Below are 18520 nucleotides of genomic sequence, written 5' to 3'. Positions count from 1 at the left end.
TGAAAACTAGTGCTCTATAGTGGGCTGCTGGGATGGGAATGATGCTGCATTACACCGACTATTCTGTAGGAGTCTTTCTCCTGATGATTTGAAATAAGTGGGGACACTACTGGCAGGACTTGATTTGGACTAAAGGAATGGAAGTCCCTGATCCAAAACCAATTGAAGTCCATGGCAGTATTTCCTTTGGCTTCATTGGGCACTGGACCAGGACTTAAAGGTTTTAGGGTGGAATCCTGCCTCAGCTGGAGACAATGGAAGTTTTGTTGACTTCAGTGTAGCCTGACTTTCACTCCAAATACCCCACCTCGGGATTTAGGGTATCTTTAAGACCTTTTCACTCACAACTGGAACCTCTGAGCACTTACTTCTGCTCTATTTCTTATACTGCATCTATGGGATTAGTGTGATGGTGAAGTTGTCCTAAAGCTTCCCTATTGGCTGAAGGTTGTTTTCTACTCAACCAAGCTTTAAATGGGCACCTGGTTGTACATGGTGGGGAGCCAAAGGCAGCCAGATGTGAGACTTGTCATCATTCCTCTGTGCACCATTCGCTAAAGACACCCGAATGCCTAAACCATGCTAGCCCTGTAGCTGTTAGATTAAAGTGGACCTTGCCTTTTTTTTTTAACCAGTCCCTGTGGTATCTGAGCAAACTCTTATTAAACAAATTACTAGGCAAGGACAGGTTAATTTGAGGAATCTTTGAATTACAGAGGCCAAAGCCTTTTTTTTTTTTTCATTTTTGCACCTCTAAGTTAGACATCTCTGTTTATTGGAATAACTATTTATGTGTATGTCCTCCTCTTATTTTTATAAAACATGGCCCAACATTTTTAAAAGAGGTTAGAGGATAGATACCCAACATCAAACAGCTTCAAAGGGCTTGATCTCCAGTGGAGAAATGCTCACTTTTTTTCTGAAAATCTAGCTCTGGTCAGGTACCTCCACTTGGCCAGCATCAGATGTTTCTCACAGCTTGGGCTCTAGGTCCTGCAAGAGACCCAACTGCATGAGCCCAGGCAAGCTATGGAGGGCTCAGACCTCCCCTGGTAGGATCTGTGGAGATGCAGCACCTCTGAAAAATAAAACAATCATGACCTGTGTTTTTCTGTGCCTCAGATCTCAATCTGTACATGTGGGTGGTAATACTGCCTTTCCCTCAATTATAAATGCTTTGAGGGAGGGCAGGGACTGCCTCTTATGATATATAATTAGCATAATGGGCACCAATCTTCACTGGGGCCTTCAGGCATTCTAGCAATACAAATAATACATAATGGCTTTGCATAAGGCAAATGTTTATACCGAGTTGTAAAGGATCAGACCCCCAGCATAAGGGGAGAGATTAAACAGTGAGGTCCTGGCATTTCTCTGTGTGCATTAACTGTCCTTAGAGATTTTTAAAACCCAGGTAGAAAAACCTTGACTGGGATGGTATAGTTGTGGTATAGCTTTGAGCAGGGGGGTTGGACTAGATGACCTCCTAAGGCCCCTTTCAACCCTCATTTTCTATGATTTCATGTCTCACACTACTTTTCCTAGAAAAGGAGCACTTGGAAAACATATTACTTGATCCCAGTGTTTTCTGATTGCCATTTTTCTCTCTCTCAATCTCAGTTGATTGAAAACTTTGGCATGGAAATATGCAGGAAAAACACTATTTATGTGAAATGTTGGCCTCATCCTACACCAGGTGGGAAAGGAAAAGGCGTGAGGACAAAGGGAGAAAAATGTGTTGTTACATGTACATACCAACCCTGTCTTACCAACACAGTCACCTATACCGGTGCAGAGGAGGATAGATGTGAAGAAGAAAGTAGCTGACAACTGTAGCAACTGTAATTGTAACTGTCAGTGAACAGACAAGTGCTATGGAGTTATGATGAATGATCCCAGTCCTGGAAGGTGTTTAAAGGAAATACCTGGATTTCAGCATGAGAGTAGTTTCACTCAGTGATTTTAGGAGAAATCCTTGGGCAATGAAAGGTAGCTAGCTGCTTAGCCACTGTATTTTCTCATATACCACCCCCCCCCCCCCCCGCCCCCTGCAGATAAGACGTGCACCTTGTTTCAACAGACAGAATGAAAAAAAAATAGATATTTCCAGAGTTATGGCTGGAAGCTGACCCATGGAGCAGGGGCAGATGAACCTACTCCTCAGTTCATTTGCCTTCTCTTTCCTGCTCAGGCCTCTCACTGCCACTGTCGAATTGGCAGTAGCTCCTCAGCCAAAAGCTGCCGCCAATTCAACAGTGGCTGTGAGAGGGTGAACTAGTCCTGATGCCGAACAGTGGACTCAAATGTGGTCCCAATTTTCAAGAAGGGGAGGAAGGAGGACCCAAGTAACTATAGGCCTGTAAGCCTCACCTCGGTGCTCGGGAAGATCTTGGAGAGAATCATCAAGGAGCACATCTGTGGGGGTCCTGCAGAGGAGATCATGCTCAGGGGCAATCAGCATGGCTTCACCAAAGGCAGGTCCTCCCTGACCAACCTGATTGCCTTTTATGACCAAGTAACTAAATCCTTGGATGATGGTGTTGCCGTAGACATAGTCTTTCTAGACTTTAAGAAGGCCTTTGACACTGTCTCTCGCCCCATCCTCATCAATAAACTAAGCGACTGTGGCATTGATGCCTATACAGTTGGATGGGTAAAAAATTGGCTGATGGGGTGCACCCAGAGAGTAGTGGTGGACGGGTTGTACTAAACCTGGCGAGATGCGAGCAGTGGGGTCCCCCAGGGCTTGGTCCTTGGGCCAGCACTGTTTAACATCTTCATCAGCAACTTGGACGAGGGGGTGGAAAGCACGTTGTCTAAGTTTGCTGATGACACTAAGATGTGGGGCGAGGTGGACACACTTGAAGTGAGAGAGAGGCTGCAACTAGATTTAGGCAGACTACAAAAGCAGGCAGATGAGAATAGGATGGGGTTCAATGTAGACAAACGCAGGGTGCTGCACCTTGGGAGAAGGAAGCCACAGCATACATACAGGCTGGGGAGTTCCCCTCTTGAAAGCACAGAGGCAGAAAGGGATCTCGGAGTCATTATTGACTCCAAGATGAACATGAGCCGCCAATGCCAGACCGCAGCCAGCAAGGCCAGCCATACCTTGTCATGCATCCAAAGGTGCATCTCAAGCCGGTCCAGAGAGGTGATACTCCCCCTCTATGTGACTTTGGTCAGGCCACAGTTGGAGTACTACGTCCAGTACTGGATGCCACACTTCAAAAGGGATGTGGTCAGCCTGGAGAGGGTTCAGAGGAGCCACCCGCTTGGTGAGAGGGCAGCAGGACAGGCCCTACGAGGAGAGACTGAGGGACCTGGAACTGTTCAGTCTCAGCAAGAGGAGGCCGAGGGGGGACCTGGTGGCTGCCTACAAACTCATCAGGGGAGATCAACAGCAAATAGGTAAAGCCCTTTTCTCCCCAGCACCACCTGGGGTGACGAGGAAGAATGGTAATAAGTTGATGGAGAATAGGTTTAGGTTAGAGATCACAAGGCAATATTTTACAGTTAGGGTGGCCAGGATCTGGAACCAACTTCCCAGGGAAGTGGTCCTTGCCCCTACCTTGGGCAAATTCAAGAGGAGGTTGGATGATCACCTGTCTGGGGTCTTGTGAACCCAGCATTCATCCCTGCCTGTGGCAGGGGTCAGGCTAGATGATCTGTTCAGGTCCCTCCTGACCCTAGCTACTATGAAACTATGAAACTACCACTGAAACTATGAAACTACCACTGCTGGCTGCTGCCCAGGAGAGAAGAGGGAGACTCAACATCCATTGTAGAAGCCTCATGTTTCTATTCTAGGGCAGAAAATCAGCTTCCCTGCTAAGACATGCAGCCTGATTTTTGGGGGAAAGTTGCATATAATATGCAAGTAAATATGGTATCACATGATGCTGGGGCCAGCAAGTTAGAAGGCAGTTTCTAATGTTCCTGCAATATATATATAAGGAACAGGGCAATATGAAGATGCCTTAAATGCAGATCTAGCCATGCCCAATCTTCACTCCACCAAGACTGGAGCACCAGAGCCTGAGATGGCAGCAGACAAACATACTCACAGTCCAAGGTAGCTATGCAGCAGAAGGACAAAATTAAAACATGTTTCCCCAAAATGGTACTATCCTGCTGTTGTTGATTCAATGGGCTGTAGCCATAGCTCCAGGTGCCCAACCAATAGTGTGCCATAGCTGTAGCTCTAGATAGCCAGAAGTTTTTCAGGTCTTACATTGTAAAGGCATGGGACTGTCCTCCTATAGGTGGGGACATCTCTGAACACATCATTGGAAAGCTCCAGAATACACATGCATTAATAAAATTACAGGCACCTTAAATATAAAAAGGAATTCTTTGCACTTCTCTACCCTATCCACACAATAATTGAACTTTTTTATTTTACCTAAAGGATCAGTCAAATACTTACTTTTTTCCAACTTCAGCCAGAAAAGGTGCAGGATGTTTGGGAATATAGAATATTTTACATTTTCCCGCTGTCCTACCTAATTAGAGCCCTTTCTAATATAAACATGTAACAAAACATCCTTTCTGAAGTAAACCACAGAGAAAAGCATGAATTAAGCTAGCTTCCTCCTAGAGATAAAAGCACACACTTACCCAGCTTTCCTGGTTGCAAAAATATATATCAAAACCAACTGTAAAAGAGCAGTGCTTTAGCAGAGCTACATATTAGGGATGGGGCTGCTAGCAGCACCTATTGTTACAGTTGCTTGACATTTCTCATGGTAGATATCCCTGGTTTTAGGCATTTATAGCTTCACCAAACCTTCATTATTTGGACTGAAATTTTCCGTAGGTGTTAACTGCCTCCGGTTGATTTTTTGTTGCTGTTGTCATAGATTTTCAGCTCTGATGATTCAGATGTTTCAGAAAATGAAGCTGGGGAGGGCAGGGGAACACACTGAAACTGCATTGAACACCTTTATTTTGTGCATTGAAACTTGGGAATTGGATTGAATGAGGACCCCAAGGAGGGCGACTATGGCTGGGAGGAAGTGGGAGTAAAAGGGGAGCAGACAAAATGAAGAAATAGGAAAGGGTAACTAGAACTGGCTGAGCAAGGAAACTGAGCCTAGGTTTGAGGATTGCAGGGGACTGGGAATGAAGGGAGGATAGGATTTGGACACGAATTTAAAAGGCTGAGTGGGCAAGGAGACTGGGATTTCAGAAGTCTAAAGTCTGGACACCGGGACTGCCCAGGCAAAAAGAATGGATCTGGCACAGGGACAAAGAGCTCTGGGTTGGGAAAAGACAAGAGCTAGAAAGGTTAGATGGCACAGTGATCCTTCCCCTCTATGCGGTGTTGGTCAGGCCGCAGTTGGAGTATTGCATTCAGTCCTGGGCGCCGCACTTCAAGAAGGATGTGGCTAGCATTGAGAGGGTCCAGAGGAGGGCCACTCGCATGGTCATGGGGCAGCGGAGCAGGCCCTACGAAGAGAGGTTTAAGGGCCTGAACCTCTTCAGCCTCCACGAGAGAAGGCTGAGAGGGGATCTGGTGGCCATTTACAAACTCACCATGGGGGACCAGCGAGAATTGGGGGAGCTCTGTTCCTCCAGGCACCACCCGGAGTTACTAGGAATAATGGCCACAAATTGTTAGAGAGAAGGTTCAGGCTGGACATCAGGAGACATTACTGTACGGTTAGGGATGCCAGGCTCTGGAATGGGCTCCCAAGGGAGGTGGTGCTCTCTCCTACCTTGGGGGTCTTCAAGAGAAGGCTAGACAGATATTTGGCTGGGGTGATATGACCCCGGCACCCGTTTCTGCCCAGGGCAGGGGGTCGGACCTGATGATCTGTTTAGGTCCCTTCCAACCCTAAGCACTATGATATTATGATAAGTCAAATATGGGGTGGGGACAGAGAGAAGAATCAGTCCTTCCAAGAGCACACCCCTCCAGAGCCTAGAATAGAGCCCAAGAAGTTGTAATTCCCCATTCCTCAGTCATTAGCAAATATCTTTGAAATGCACTGACAGAGAATGTTTCATCCATCTCTAGGGCTGAGTGACATGGGCATGACAACCTGCTTCTGCCAGCAGATACTGCAGGAGCTCACATGGCAGAGATCTGCGGGGTGGAGCTACAGGTTGTAGCCCTGCTGCTACATGCGTGTCCAGGCTTTGCCCACTGGGTGCTGTTTTGGCTTTCTTTTCCATTTTCAATAAACACACACACACACACACACACACGCACACACACACACACACACACACTAATAACAATTAAATACACATACCCTATGGGATGCTCATTTAGTTAGACAGGACCCTAATGCATAGGCATAAGAAGGTCAAGCTGAAGTTGCACAGACAACCTTATTTCTGCCACTTCCTAACTTGATTTTGAAACTAATGATGTATTTCCAAAGTGTCTGTGCAGGAATAGTGATGATAGCATACAGCTAATGAGCCTCCCCATAATAAAAGATGTATAAACCAGCAGTCAGTCAGCGTTTGCAAGCCCAGCTCTGCAAATAGTTGTCTCATGGATTTGCGCAAGTCACATTGTCTACTTCGCTACACATTAATTTTAAGCAGCTCAGGGAGCTCTTAACCCCTGGATTATCCACACATCAGGGCATGTAAACTAGTTCTAAGCACCTTTTAGGCATCTTAAAGTTATGCCACTCCAGGGCAGGTCTATCGCTGATCCATGTTACCCAGACTGTGTCCCACTAATGTGTGGCAATTCCCCAGTGATAAGCCACCCACTTTTCAGTCCTTTAGCATCCCAGAATGCAGTGTCCTCCTCCAAACCTCCTGTTCTGTGTGTACAAACTTTCCACCCCCTGAACTCTACTGCCCAGGGGGTGGTACTGGCATCAAGCCAACTCCCTCTTCCATGCCCAGAGGTATGACCTAACCAGGCAGCTCTCAGGTGCACAGGCCAGTGTGGGGGGAAGGGCTGGAAGGGGTGAAGGTGGGAGCAAGATAGGGGACCAGATCAGGGTACTTGTGAGCTGGGGCTTCCCTCTGGGGTAGGGACAGTGTCCCCGTGATCTGGAAGGATTCCAGATTTAATCCTAATTTATTAAAACATGACCCTTCCTTCCTTCCTGCTTTCCACTTTGGATGCCTCAGACTAGGCTAGCTTGGAGCTGCATGGGGTGATCCTGAGCATAAGACTGCCCAGCTTCCAATCTCTTTTCTTTTTTGACTTCCACTTGTCTAAAGGTCGCAGGTGTACACTATCTTGTCATGCCCCTAGGCACTCAGGTGGTGAGAGTGGTGATTTCCAATGTCCCCCCACCCCTGTCTGTGTGGGAGCTGGTCAAGGGACTCGAGTCCTATGGGGTTCTTATGAGTCCCTTTCGCCAACTGACAACTGGAAGCAAAGACTTGAAACTGAAGCATGTCCTGTCCTTTCAGAGTCAGGTCTTCATGCTCCTCAGGGAGGGCCCCCAGTCTCTGCCTCATTCCTTCAACCTCAAGCTCAACGGGCAGAGGTTTCATAGTTTCATAATGCTTAGGGTTGGAAGGGACTTAAACAGATCATCAGGGCCAACCCTCTGCCCCGGGCAGGAACGGGTGCCAGGGTCATATCACCCCAGCCAAATATCTGTCCAGCCTCCTCTTGAAGACCCTCAAGGGAGGAGCGAGCACCACCTACCCTGGAAGCCCATTCCAGAGCCTGGCAGCCCTAACTCTAAAGTAATGTCTCCTCATGTCCAGCCTGAACTGTCTCTGTAAAAATTTGTGGCCGTTATTCCTAGTAATCCTGGGTGGTGCCCGGGTGAACAGAGCTTCCCCCAATTCTCGCTGGTCCCCCCTGGCAAGTTTGTAAATGGCCACCAGATCCCTTCTCAGCCTTCTCTTGTGGAGGCTGAAGAGGTTCAGGTCCTTAAACCTCTCTTCATAGGGCCTGCTCCACTGCCCCTTGACCATGCGAGTGGCCCTCCTCTGGACCCTCTCAACGCTGGCCAAATCACTCTTGAAGTGCGGTGCCCAGAACTGGATGCAGTACTCCAACTGCGGCCTGACCAATGCTGCACTGAGGGGAAGGATCACCTCCCTGGACCGGCTTGCGATGCATCTGTAGATGCACGACAAGATGCGGTTAGCCTTACTGACTGCTTCCTTGCATTGGCAGCTCATGTTCATCCTGGAGTCACCAATGACTCCAAGATCCCTTTCTGCCACTGTGTTGACAAGAAAGGTGTTCCCCAGCCTATATGTGTGAAAGTTTGTGATTTATTATTTATTATTAAAGGTGTGGAGTTAGTGATTTATTTTTCCTTGGGGAAAATGTTTCCTTACCACATGCTTCCAGTGTGGTAGCTCTTCCCAACTAGCAGCCCAGTGCTCACAGGCAGAACACTGGTAACTGCAGGGGTGCCAAAGGATGGCGTATCCACTTCCGGGACACAGGCCCAGCCCAGTGAGGCCAGGATCTCTTCCCGACCTCCTTTCACTCTCGTTCCATCTGAGGGGGCTGGGGTCTCAGGCGTGACAGCACCATCCAGTGGAGGGGCTGGGACTACTACCGAGCCCTCTCCCTGCCCATCCCACCTACGGAGTCCCCCCCGCATTGCAGAGGCCCCACCAGGTGGAAGGGCTGATGCCTTCACTTGCCCCCTGCCCACCCCAACCACCCTGGCTGAGGCAGCTGGTACAGCTAGTGACTGTGGCACCAGGGCCCTGTTCAACAATGGGGCTTGGGTCTCCTCCTGGCTGCCCTCTACCACGGCCTTGTCTGAGGTGGCTGACCTCAGGGGGTGGGCCGGGAGCAGTCGAGCCTGTCCCCTATGAAGCGGGGGCCATGCACCATAAAGAAGAAGAACAAGGAGAGGAACATGAAGGGGATGTCTCAGGACACCCTATCCTCACCAGGACCCTCCTCAGCCAGCACCAGGGGGCCCCTGCTGGAGAGCCTGACCCCACTCAAGCTGTCCTGCTGGTGACCCCGTTGCATGTGACCATGGACGGGGATGACTCAGCAGTGGGGGAGGTGACAGCAGGGGTCACCAACCCTTTGCCTGTCTCCCAGCTTCTGGAGTCAGTTGGCAGTAAAGATGATACAGAATGCCTCTCTTCTGGAGGACTAACCCAGGGGGTGACAGAGGGGTTTGTTGACCTCTTGGTCACGTTCCAGCCTACTGGGTTGGATGGGGGAGCTAATGAGATAGAGATTCAGCTTTCTCTGTGTTGCAAGCAACCTCGAGAGCAAGATGACCTCTCCTCCAAGAAGGCAGGGATCGCTCTCCTGGAGTCGGTCCTCAACCTGGATGATGAGAGGATGCTGCTCTATCTGGACATTGAGGACATAGACACTCTGTTTGTGGGTGAGCTCCCACCTGGGGTGCAGCCTCACTGCTCTTCTGTCAGAAATGTCCAGCCCGTGTTGGCAGACCCCCCCTGGAGTCCTCCCCCACAACTATGGGGGTCTCCTGGCCTTTCTGAAGCAGACCAAAGGACAGAAGAATGTAGCAGGTTGCATCACCCAGTGGTACACAGACCCTAAGTTTTTCGTCAAGGCTGCCAGAGCTGTGGCCAAACTTATTCAGCAAGATCTAGGCACCCGGCAGATGGCTTACCAACTGGAAAACTCACACAGTGGGTGAGAGACAAGTAGAGCCTGGGTGGAGAGGGGGCGCACTGGAGTAGAGTAGGGCATGATAGGCCTTCCCTGACCTGTCTCTGCTATCTTGCTCTGCTCTTGGGTGCTCGCTCTTCCATCCACACCTTACCTCACTCTTCCTCTCTCATACCCACACCCATGCCAGCCACGACCATTGGCACTTTTAACATCAACAGGTGTCAAGATCTGGTTAAATGGGAGGCTGTCCTGGAGCTCCTGTGCCAGAAGAGGCTGGCCAACACCTTCCTCCAAGAGACACATTCTGATGAGCTCAACCAGGTGTTCTGGCATGCTGCCTGGTGAGGCCACTTGTTCTTCAGGCACCAACCTCAGCACCAGGATTGCAACTCTCCTATCACCACAGCTGCAGCTTGACATGGCAATAGCGTGGGAGGTCATCTCTGATCACCTGCTGACCGTCTGCCTCACCCAAGCACAACACCGCCAGCTACTTGTCAATGTCTATGCACCTACTCGTGGCCAGGAGAGGGTTGTTTTTTTGAGACCTTGGCTGCCCTCCTGCACAATGCTAGTGAGGATGATGATCTGCTCCTCATAGGTGGGGACTTTAATTGCACCATTGATGCCTCGTTCGACCACATGGGGCCTGAGCCTCACCTGCCCTTAGCTTGCAAGCTGCAGTCTGCCCTGGAGACCGTGGACCTCATCGACATCTGGCATACCCTGTATCCTGATATGCACCAGTACATGTGGGCCAGGACGAGCATCAGTGGTCTCACCATGGCCCGCTTTGACCGCCTTTATGTCACCAAGCACCATCTGCCACTCCTGCATAGCAGCCACATCATTCCCTTGGGCCTGTCAGATAATGGTCTGGCCTGTTGTGAACTGAGCCTGCCTGGAACAGCCTGCATGCAGGCACCTTATTGGTGTTTCAATGTCAGCCTGCTTCAAGACTCCTGCTTCTGGGACTGCTTCACTCACTTGGTGGGGCTGGGAGGCTGCAAGGCTGAGCTACTCCTCCTGGAAGCTATGGTGGGATGTTTGCAAGGTACAGATTGGAGCTTTTTGCCAGTAGTACACACAGATGGCCATGAATGAACTGCACTGCCACATCTGACTGCTGGAGAAAGATGCGGCAGAGGTCAAGGCTGCTGGGCTGACTGCTGGCTATTGTGACCTGTTGGCAGCTGAGCCATCCTGCCCTGAGGCTACACGGGAACTTCACAAGGAATTACCATGTCTCTACAACTTGGAGGCTGGTGAGCTTGAGTGGGAATTGTCTCTGGAGGAGCTGGCAGCTGCCTGCCAATCAGCTGCCACCGAGTGGTGCTCACACTGCTGCCCAAGAACAGAGACCTTGACTGCATTAAGAATTGGTGGCCGGTCTCCCTGCTCTGTGTGGACTACAAGATTCTGGCCACAGTGCTGGTGACCCACCTCCACACTGTCATGGCCTCTGTCACTGGGCCTGAGCAGAGCTACTGCATGCTTGGCAGGACCATCCAAGATAACCTGTTCCTGCTGTATGACCTACTTACAGCCAGTGAACTCTTTGGCCTGGACATCAGCCTCATCTCTCTGGACCAGGAGAAGGCCTTTGACTGGGTGGGCCACACCTACCTCTTCCAGGTCCTGGAGGCCTTTGGCTTTGGGCCCCTCTTCACCAGTGCCCTCCGGGTCTTGTACCAAGACACCTCCAGCCTGTTCAAGGTGAATGGTGTGCTCTGTTCCCCATGCACAAGGACATCCATCTGGCTGCCCCCTTGTCGGGCATGCTCTACGCCCTGGCCATTAAGCTGCTGCTGCAAGTACTGTGGTGCCACCTGAGCAGTGTGGCCCTGCCAATGGCCACAGGCCCTTCCATTGGCCCTCCACTCTGGCTGTCGGCATATGAGGATGACATGACAATCTTCTTCAACACCCAGAAAGACATATAGGCCCTGGAAGATTGCAGCAAGCCTATGAGCGTGCCTCCTCATCCTGTATCAACTGGGCCAAGAGTGATACCCTGCTGCTTGGCGCATGGACCAGTGTGACCCGCCCCTTCCAGATTTGCTCACCTGGCACCGCAAGGACCTCAAGGTCCCGGGCATGTTCTTGGGGTCACCAAACTTCATGGTGCACAATGGGGATGGCCTTGAGGAGGGGATGGAGGTCTGTCTGCAATGGTGGCACTGGCACTTACCCAGCCTCTCCTACTGTGGATATGCCGTCATCACCAACAACCTGGTGACAGTGACCCTATGGGCCTGGTGCACCGTACTCAACCCACCACTGGACCTACTTGAGAGACTAGAGTGCCTCCTGGTAGATTTTTTCTCGGATGGGTGCCACTGGCTCCCACAAACCATCCTTTACCTACCTGTCGCCAAGGGGGGCCAGAGCCTGGTCAACCTGGTGAGCAAGGTGGCCGCCTTCCACCTGCAAGCCCTTCAGCAACTCCTCTATGGCGAGGAGTGCCTACCCTGGCAACAACTGGCATGCTGATTCCTGCAGAGGGTGGAAACCCTCAGTTTCAACAGGGAGCTCTTCCTGCTGGACCTCATGCTCCTGAACTGGGTGGTGCTTTTGGCCTTCTACCATGGCATGGTATGAGCCTGGCAGGCCACCTTCCACTCCCAGCCCTGGGCCCAGCACCTGCAGTTCCTGCAGCTGCTGAGGGAGCTCCCAGTGCACAATCCAGCCATGCAACACCCTGTGCCAACCCTGGCCTCCACCAGCCTTACAGCCACCCTCATCCAGGTGCGTGTCATCCACCTGGGCCATCTCCTTGACTCCACTCCATTGGCCTGGCTCTTGCCCTAGGCCCTGACCACCCAGCTGGGCATGCACTCCATCCATAGCATGGGCCATCTCCTGCATGACATCCACACTGACCTCCCACTGGAGGCAGCAGCCACCCTGGATGACCATCTCTGGACACACTGGCTCCCCTGCACCGGAGATGCCCTGAGCGAGGCCTTCCCCCCCACTGCTGGTTGTCCCGGCCATGGCCAGCAAGCTGGCTGGCAGGTCTAACACTCTGCTGACACTTCCTGTACCTCCTGACAGTGACACGGGTTGCCTCTTTGTTTCCCTGCTATGTAGAAGCCTTTACGCCTGGGTGGTTCACATCCGTCATGCCCAGGTACTGATGAGCCACCCTGATACACTGTGGTGATGGTGCCTGGGGCCGCCAGATTCCCGACCAGGCCACCTGGCCTGGTGCACATTGTATAAGCTGCCAACCGCCAAGAGGACTGGCAACCTGCAGTGGCAGTTGCTGCACAGCATCTTAGCCACTGGCATGTTTGCATCCCACTTTGAACAAGCTGCCTTGACGGCCTGCCCCTTCTGCCCCGGGGGCATTGAGAAGAACCTCTTTCATGCCTTCCTTGACTGTCTCTGCCTGCAGCTGCTTTTAATCTCCCTTGAGCAGCTGCTGCGGGCACTGGACAGGAGCCTCTCAGAGAACACCTATGTGTGCTCCTACCCGTACTGGGCGGCTGAGCAGGGCACCATCTGCCTGTCCAACTTTTTGCTAGGTCAGGCCAAGATGGCCAACCTGAAGAGCCACTGCAACTGGCTTGCTGGGACCAGTTCAGATGATGTTCTGCGGTTTTTCGGCCTCCTGGTGTGGACATGCCTCTTGCTGGAGTTTGAGCACGCTGTGCTCTGGTGGGCGGTGCCCACCTTTGAGGTATGCTGGGCCCTTGAAGGGGCACTGTGCCATGTGGAGAATGACCATCTTCAATACGTGATCTGATGTCATGACCGGTCTGGGCGACGGGGCAGGCTTGGTGGTGGACTGTACCTCCAAGCTTGCACTGCGCTGCACCCTGGGCAATCACCAAGCTGCTTTTTGGTTTTTTTCTTTGTGTGGGACGTTGAAGGTTTTGTTACATGTACTATTGGATAGAGCAGGGTAGGAATTATTTGTTTATGGAGGGCCTTGGTCTGTACGACCGTGTGTCCGGGTGTCCCGACCATATAACGGCCTGTTAGGCACGACATGTAATACTGCGAAGGTATCTGTCACGGTGTGATGTTATGAATGTAATGGCCTGGTGCTTTTGGTTTGATGGTGATTTGTTTGTCTTTGCTTTGTATATTGGACCCGGACCCTGGAGAGGCCAACTTTTTGTACCCCAAACCCCTGAATCAAGTAGTTAAAAAGTCAAAGTCCTCATTTCACCACCCAGCCTCCATTCCCATCCATTGCATCTCCACTTCCCATTTCACTACCCGTTCCTCTTCTGGCCTCATGCTCCTGCCTCCACCAACCTGTCTCTCCAAACCACCCCAGCCTAGAGCAGGGATAGAAGCCTGTCCTGGATTGCCAGCCCAGTCTAGGGGCAACTCACAGTTGTAGCTCCTAGTCAGGCCCCTGTATAATCTGTAACAAAGCCCTATATCGGCCTTTTCTCCCCATCTGTAAAATGGGGAGTAATGATTCTTACCTAAATAGCCAAATATCTGATTAATTTGGTTCTGTTTTCCTGGGTCCAGTTAGTCTATATCCACAGTTGTTTCAAAGGCTTATTGAAAATAAGGTGTTCACATTTTTACTTATAAATCAAATGCAACTGAGATTGAAGATTGTTCCCTGCTAGTTTTGCAATGTATCATACTAGCAGGATGCATAAAGAGTCAGAGCAATGATATGAGGAGTACTGTTTGTTCCCAAACCCCCCATGTACCCAAGGAAAGATCTAGGGATATAGGCATGTTTTTAAAGCTAAGCCAGCCTTGCAGGTGCTAGTTGATCACAGACCAATTGGAAGCCTTATAAATCAACTACAGAAATAGCTTTAGTTATATTATGTGTACGCCAGTGTAAGAAAATTACTATTCACACATTTGGAATTCTTTCCTATCCCACATAAATCATCTGTATTATATTTCGCGTATCAACCCCCAAGTGAGCTTATTCTTCATCGACCCACTGCTGGGCATGATGGGTGTCAGCCAAATTAATCACAAACCAAATAATAACTGTTGCAATGCTGTACTTTTCTCTGTAGCTTCAGAGGTTAGATACAATCAGTGCTAAATTTCCAAGTATATTTACAATATCCGAGGTTATGAAAGCAGCGGTATATATTTTTGCAGTGCCTGATATTTTCCTGCTGTTTTTAATATGTGTATCTATTGGAGTGCTCTGTCTGAGTCATCACCGCAGTGCACAGTGCTTACTTTTCATTGTTAACCTCTCGTAATTCACCTCAGCAGCATATACTGCACTTCTCAAATCAAAGCAATGCTAACAAATCCATTATGGTAAGAAAAGATATAATACATTTCTGCTAGAAGATACTGGTTTGGAATTATGTTTATTTTTCACAGTTCCACTTACTCTCCTATTTAGGTAGGTGGCTGTGTTTATTATAGGAATCGCTTGATAGCAATTGCTATAGCGAAGGCTACATCAGGGAATAAACAACATTTCTGTATAAATATAGAAATCAGGCATGGAAAAATTGACCATCTAGAGCAAACGAAAGCCTTCTTTGATGCATTACATTTTGGACTTTTGTTACGGAAACAAAGTTGGCTTAAAACATATTACCTCCATATATTATACACGATATACACAAAGAACTAGGCCAAAGGGTGGCTATTTAGGTCAAGCACTTAAAAGTTAGGATATGTGAGATTTATAGCTGCCCAAGCATCCTTAATTTGGGCCCTGCGTGGATTCATGCTATGCAGTGAGCACGGCAGGGGCCCCATAGGCAATAAAGGCTGGAGGGACGTAAAGACTGTATCACAATTTACATATGCTTAGACGATGCACAGTTAACATCCTCGTTGCCTAACCAGCACACATGCTTACTTTGTATCCCACTAAGGTGCTGGCAACTCTGATGTCTTATGGCAACATATTTTAGGGGGTTGTCACATATTAAGCAAATTTTCTTTTATCAGCTTTGAATTGCTGCCTTTTTGATTAGCGCCTCTTGTACTATAACTGACCTTTTCACTATTCAGTATTTTCTCCATGTCACAAAATATTTGTATCCCCTCAAACTAAATAGTCATAGGATTTTTTTTTTTTTTTTTTTTTTTTTTTTAATTTTATGATTTGGAACCTTTTTTTCTATGATGTATTTGCTTTGCAGTAACAGCCAAAGGCTCTGATGATGACAGAACGTGTCTCTGTTGGGTAAAGCCTTCCCACCCATACAACTTTAGGTATGCACTGGTTTTCTTCTTCTTGCCAACTTCATTTGAAATAAGGTACAACAAATACAAGTGAAAAATGATAAGAAGGAAGACATAGAGGAGAATAGACGGTTGCAATAAGGTTGTTTCTTCAGCTGCATGTACTGCTTCCTACCACCAAATAAATCTGAATTGTGTTTAAATAAAGAAAAACAATCATTTCTTGCTATCTGCAATGCTACCTTGTCCATCCTTAGCTAGCAGATTGACTACCTTGTCTCAGTGTTTTGGTGATTTTTGACACACCTTTATTTCTCCTGTACTGCTTTTGGAAAAGCATGTTTAAGGTGAAATCATGCTATTAGCATATAGAATGGTACTATGCTATTCTCTCCACTTTTTTTCAATACAGATTAACATCATCTTTGTTTGCGCTACGCAGCCAAGCATTTAGTAGATATATTCTATGAGCCGTCCGCAATAGCAGTCATGATTTTTCCGTACATATTTGAATTTAACTTAGAAGTTATCAATATGTATGGATATTTCTAATGATTCCTTCCACTATATATCAATTCCCATTTGTTCAAATTTTCTTTCAGAGGAAAACTTTTCCAACTTTCAGTTGCCACATTGGCCAACCATCAAGGAGATTTTGCCACTGTGGTAGGGGTTGTATAGCACTACGTGGTACTAGAGGGAAAAACCCAAGCTACGCTATTATGTCAGTGTTTTACCTATCCCATTTCAGAAGATCACAGCTATCCTGAACATCCTTTAACATTATTTACACCCACGATTCTCAATGCGGGGTGCCTTGAAATCCTTCCCAGTGTGCCACAGGGTGCTGCACAATGTTAGCACCATTAAGTGTGCTCACAGGATAAAAGCGGAAATTTCAAATAGAAATCCACACTGTCAAAAACATTCAGACCTGTTGTGGTCTCTCTGAATTCTTTGCGACAAAAGAATTGCTCTATCTTTCTTCTGCAGTGAAAAAAACAAGTGAAAACTAAGATCTGACATTTTCTGAGGGGTGTCTCAAATCTAAAAAGGTTGAAAACCACTGATTCAGAGCCTGCACTTTTTCTACCTTGCATTTTAACTCTACTTTTTTCATTGAAAAAATATCTCAGAACTATGATGACCATATTTCCTGAGTCTCAAAAAAGTACATCTTGGAAAGGAAGGGGAGGAGGGTGGGGGGAAGAAGTGGGTTACCCTTTGCATTTCCTTTTCAAATAATCCTCTGGCATCTCTTAGCACTCTGCTCACTCTCCCCCACAGCTTCTTGACACACTGTTTTCTCGGCTGGAGGCGAAGGGTGTAGGAGAGTGCAGCATGATGTCAAAGGACCACAGATCCCCTGTCACATTCTGTGGCCGAAGGAGCAGCATTCATTCCCAAGATTTTCAAGCTGCCCTCGTCCAGTGAGAGGGCAGCTATACACCTGAATCATACTGAATCATTCTGTTTTTAAGTGATTCAAGTATCAAGGCTACAAGTATCAAGGACAATAAAAAGTCCTTTTTTAGATATGTGGGGAGCCGGAGGAAAAGCAAGGTCAACATCAGACCCCTGCTAAACCAGATGGGAGAACTGACAAACAACCCAGGAAAAAGCCAGCTTTCTAAATGGGTACTTTACGTCAGTCTTTCACAAGTCCCATGGGATGCCCCTGCCTATTATGGGACAGGGACGCCTAAGTGAGAGTGGTTCCTTGCCCTCCATCAATGCTGACCTCATGAAGGTACACCTTGAGAGGCTGGACACCTTCAAGTCAGCCAGCCCTGACAATTTACACCCCAGAATACTCAAGGAGCTGGCCTGCATCATAGCTCAGCCCCTGGCACAGATCATCAAGAGCTCCTGGCACTGGCGCTGTGGTGAAGTGCTCAAAGATTAGAAGAAGGCCAATGTGGTGCCTACCTTCAAGAAAGGGAGGAAAGTGGATCTCGCAAACTACACGCCCATCAGCCTGACCTCTATTTCAGGGAAGGTCTTAGAAAAAATCATCAAAGAGGCCATTCTTAATGGACTGGCCGACGCCAACACCCTGAGGGACAGCCAGCATGGGTTTGTTGCGGGTAGGTCGTGCTTGACCAATCTCATTTCCTTTTATGACCAGGTGACCTATCACCTGGACAAGGGGGAAGAGATTGATATCATATATCTTGACTTCAAAAAAGCTTTTGATCTGGTATCCCATGATCACCTTTTGGCAAAACTGGCCAACTGTGGTCTCGGGTCCACCATGATCCGCTGGCTGGGGAATTGGCTCTGGGGTCAGACCCAGAGGGTGGTGGTTGATGGAAGTCAATCATCATGGTACCCTGTGACCAGTGGGGTCCCCCAAGGCTCTGTCTTTGGACCTATTTTGTTCAACGTCTTCATTAATGATGTGGACATTGGGGTCAGAAGCGGACTGGCCAAGTTCGCCAATGATACCAAACTTTGGGGTAAAGCGTCCACACCTGAGGGCAGGAGGGTGATCCAGGCTGACCTGGAAGGGTGTGGGAAGTGGGGTCCCGCAGGGTTCGGTTCTTGGACCGATACTCTTTAATGTCTTCATCAGCGACTTGGACGAGGGAGTAAAATGTACTCTGTCCAAGTTTGCAGATGACACAAAGCTATGGGGAGATGTGGACACGCCGGAGGGCAGGGAACAGCTGCAAGCAGACCTGGACAGGTTGGACAAGTGGGCAGAAAACAACAGAATGCAGTTCAACAAGGAGAAATGCAAAGTGCTGCACCTAGGGAGGAAAAATGTCCAGCACACCTACAGCCTAGGGAATGACCTGCTGGGTGACA

At 48.8% G+C, this 18520-nt stretch overlaps 1 pseudogene; it reads left to right on the top strand.

Moving 5' to 3' along the window:
- The first annotated feature begins 11587 nt into the window (after positions 1 to 11587).
- The window catches only part of LOC102379670, a 168590-nt pseudogene continuing 161657 nt past the window's right edge, over positions 11588 to 18520 (top strand).

Source organism: Alligator sinensis, unplaced genomic scaffold, assembly GCF_000455745.1.
Source record: "Alligator sinensis unplaced genomic scaffold, ASM45574v1 scaffold651_1, whole genome shotgun sequence".
In the NCBI taxonomy this organism is placed as follows: domain Eukaryota; kingdom Metazoa; phylum Chordata; order Crocodylia; family Alligatoridae; genus Alligator; species Alligator sinensis.
This window is presented reverse-complemented; position numbering and strand designations above follow the sequence as displayed.